We start from the raw sequence: 4,194 nt of genomic DNA, 5'->3' as shown, positions 1-4,194 counted from the left end.
GGGAGAGGGTGCCGATACTTCGTGGTGATGTCATTGAGTCCACGATAATCAATACAAGGGCATAATCCTCCCTCCTTCTTGGCCACAAAGAAGAAACCAGCCGACGCATGGGAAGTGGACCTGCGGATGAAACCCTTTTGGAGCGCCCCTTGAATGTAGTCCTAATTAGCTTGGGTCTCAGCCACTGACAGAGGGTAGATGCGTCTGTGCGGAGGTGTAGCACTGGAAAACAGGTCAATGACACAGTCCCAAGTGCGATGAGGAGGGAGACAGGTAGCGCGGGTCTTGGAGAATACCTCACTTAGATCCTGATATTCCTCCGGGATGTTGAGCTGGAGGGCAACCACAGGATCAGTTCACAAGATCATCCTCGACCAAGAAATGGTAGGGTTATGGCACTGAAGCCAAGGTAGGCCGAGGATGATCTTGTGAACTGGTGCGCTGGTGATGGGCTCCACGGTGAGTGGTTGGGTGATGTGTGTGATGGTTCCGGATCCTAGAGGCCGACAGTCTAGACCTTGAACCGGAAAAGGAGAGGAGAGCGGGTAGGTAGTAATGTTGAGAGAGGAGGCAAGGGTCTGATCCATAAAGTTCCCCATGGCGACTGAATCCACTAAAGCTGTAGACACAGGGCATAAGGGACACTCAGCCAGAGTGATGGGTACTAAAAATAGTCTAACAGGAACAGCAGTAGATGGAATACTCACTCCTGGTCCAGGGGATGTACCATCACGTGACCGTCCCTCTGCTCTAGTGGATCCTGGAATCTGAAGTAACGGACACCGCTGGCGCTTGTGACCTGCCTGGCCACAGTACAGACAGAGACCCAGCTGCATCCGTCTGCATCGTTCCGCCGCGGGAAGTTGTGTGACCCCTGCCTCCATGGGTTCAGGCTCTGATCCCGAACACTCGCCGAAGGAGGGAGAGAAGCGATGTAGATGCCGAGGCTCCCAGACTAGGTTATCCAGACAGATGGCCATCGCGATGAGTGCGTCCAGGGTGAGGTTGTCATCTCGGCAGGCCAGTTCCGTCTGGACCTCCTCATGCAGACCTCTTCTAAATAACGTGCTGAGCGCCGGCTCATTCCATCCACTGGAGGCTTCTACTGTCCGGAAGGTAAGCGCATACTCAGCAGCCGTCTGATTCCCCTGTTGGAGCTGAAGCAGCCGTCTGATTCCCTCTCTGCCCTCCGCGGGATGATCGAAAATACATTTAAACAGAGCCATGAACCACTCATAAGACTCAAGCTCCTCCTCTCCCCTCTTCCAGATGGCCGTAGCCCATTCTAATGCCCGCCCAGTCAGCAAAGAAATAACCGTAGCAACCTTAGACCTCTGAGTGGTGGGAGGTCCCATCTGATGTGTGAAATAGAGGGAGCACTGAAGGAGGAAGCCACAGCATTTGGATGGTGTCCCATAATATTTCTCTGGGAGGGATAGACGAGCATCACTGACTTGAGCGGGTTGCTGAGTGGGCTGGTGTGCTGATTCGCTGGGTAGACTGGCTCTAGAATATCCTCCACTGTTGAGACGCTGTAGACTGCGGAGAACCTCTTCCATGGCCGTCCCCAGTTGAGCCAGCTGATCATGGTGTTGAAGAAGGAGGTCGCCTTGTACAAAGATCATCTGGGAGATGTCCGGTTGTCCTGCTGCTTCCATATTTTGAGTTTGTATTCTGTAATGATGGGGCAGTGAGTCGGAAACAGGTGCAACGTTTTAATACAACAACAAAACCAAGAACACGACACTAACATAAGGCTGAACGCCGATACACAAGAACAATACCAACTGGTGAGTGAACCTGGAAGAGTGACATATAGGAAATTATGAAGGTAATGGAGTCCAGATGAGAATTATAATGATTCACAGGTGCGTGTAATGATGAGTGCCAGGAGTGCGTAATGATGAATCCCAGAACCTGTGGTTAATACTCTGGCGATGTCGTATGCCAGAGGGGAGGAGCAGGGGCAGACGTGACACACAGCAAAGGAAGACCCAGCGTTACCTCTGCTGCAGAGGATAAGTTAGAGTTACCAGCCTCAGAAATTAGAGGCCAAATAAATGCTTCACAGAGTTCAAGTAACAGACACATCTCAACATCAACTGTTCAGCGAAGACTGCGTGAATCAGGCCTTCATGGTTTAATTGCTGTAAAGAAACCACTACTTAAGGACACCAATAAGAAGAAGAGACTTGCTTGGGCCAAGAAACACGAGCAATGGACATTAGACCGGTGGAAATCTGTCCTTTCAAGGCACACTTAACGAGCATGGCAACCACAGCATTCTTCAGCGATACGCCATCCCATCTGGTTGGTGCTTATCATTTGTTTTTTCAACAGGACAATGACCCAAAACACACCTCCAGGCTGTGTAAGCACTCCATCAGATGACCTGGCCTCCACAATCACCTGACCTCAACCCAATTGAGATGGTTTTGGATGAGATGGACCGCAGAGTGAAGGAAAAGCAGCCAACAAGTGCTCAGCATATGTGGGAACTCCTTCAAGACTGTTGGAGAAGCATTCCAGGTGAAGTTGGTTTAGAGAATGCCAAGAGTGTGCAAAGCTGTCATCAAGGCAAAGGGTGTCTACTTTTAAAATCAAAATTATATTTGAATTTGTTTAACACTTTTTTGCTTATAACATAATTCCATGTGTTATTTCATAGTTTTATGTCTTCACTATTATTCTACAATGTCAAAAATAGTATAAATAAAGAAAAAACCTTGAATAAGTAGTTGTGTCTAAACTTTTGACTGGTATTGTATGTTTTTTCAGCAGGATCTGTTGTCTGGAAAACTTATCTACGTTGACCAAAGTGATAGTTTGGATTGTTTTAATTTGTCAATGTTTGTAGCATCTCATTGTTGTTTCTTATAGTCATCATTATACATAAAGTATGATTCATAATGTCACTTTTGGCAATATACATTTCATATGCCACTTTATATATTATGTAATTGCCTGGTTTCTATTGTATCAATCCAAGTTCAAAGGGACTTTTTCTATAAAACGGCTTTATTTCACCCACTGTTATGTGAGCCCATTGTGAAATAAATCCAGCAGTATTTCTCATAGCAAAAACTGGCAGATAAATAGCATTGAGTTGAACCCTCCCCCTTCTCTTTCTCACAGTTCAGGGTTCGATCCGGGAGTACCATGCCAAGGATAAAGACGCCATCATCTTACTCTTTCAGAATGGGATTCTGGAACATGTCTACCCAGCTTTCTTCAAGGCCATGAGCCACCCGGATCAAATCGGTATGACTCTAAGCATTTCCATGGCAGGCTACGTGCTGGGCGGAATTTCCTATTTCATGCCATTGCTCTTTGGAGGAGCATGGGCTGGTCTTATCTACTACTGCTGCTATGAAATATATGAGAGCTACAGGCTGAGAAGGATGACCACAAACATGGCCGACATCCAGGCCAGCTTCCTGGACAACTCAGACAACAGCTTCTGGGTGGCGGAGGCAGAGGTAAACGGCAAGTCCAAGGTGGCTGGGGTGGTGGTGGTGGTGGGGAGGAGGAGAGGGGACGAAAGGGGAGATGGCTGGAATGGAGGGCCATTTGGAGAAGTCGACGAGATAGGCCAAGACAAGAGAGAGTTACGGCGAGGTACCCCATTTGATTGTATCGTTTGAGTGCCGCAAAAAAGGCCATGGCACCCAACTGGCTCAGAAGGTTATGGAGTTCTGCAAGAACCGTGGCTTCTTTCATGTTGTACTGGAGACCAGTTTGCCGCAGACAGTAGCCTACGCCCTCTACAGCAAAATAGGCTTCATGCAAACCTCCTGCCACAGTTACACCCATGCTAACAGCTAGTTCTCCAAGATGGCCAACATCCAAGTGATACGTAGGGAGAAGTACATCTAACAGTCACTCAGATGTTCATTTAGTATCATGCAGACACTGATGACAGGACTACAGTACACTCTTAGAAAGAAAGGTGCTATCTAGAACCTAACAGGGTTCTTTGGCTGTCCCATATGATAACCCTTTGAATAACCCTTCTGGTTCCAAGAAGAGTTCCAAGTAGAGTTTAGGTTCCATGTAGAACCCTTTCCACATATGGTTCTACATGGAACCCAAAATGGTTCTCCCTGGAACCAAAAAGAGCTTTACCTGGAACCAAAAAGGGTTTTCCTATGGGGACAGCCGAAGAACCCTTTTGGAATGTAGAAATATAGACAT

General features: G+C 47.5%; 1 pseudogene; it reads left to right on the top strand.

Annotated features, from left to right (window-relative positions):
• Positions 1-1,880: 1,880 nt before the first annotated feature.
• LOC139028058 (probable N-acetyltransferase family 8 member 5) lies at positions 1,881-3,876 on the top strand (annotated as a pseudogene).
• Positions 3,877-4,194: the final 318 nt, after the last annotated feature.

This window comes from Salvelinus sp. IW2-2015, linkage group LG7, assembly GCF_002910315.2.
Source record: "Salvelinus sp. IW2-2015 linkage group LG7, ASM291031v2, whole genome shotgun sequence".
Lineage (NCBI taxonomy): Eukaryota > Metazoa > Chordata > Actinopteri > Salmoniformes > Salmonidae > Salvelinus > Salvelinus sp. IW2-2015.
This window is presented reverse-complemented; position numbering and strand designations above follow the sequence as displayed.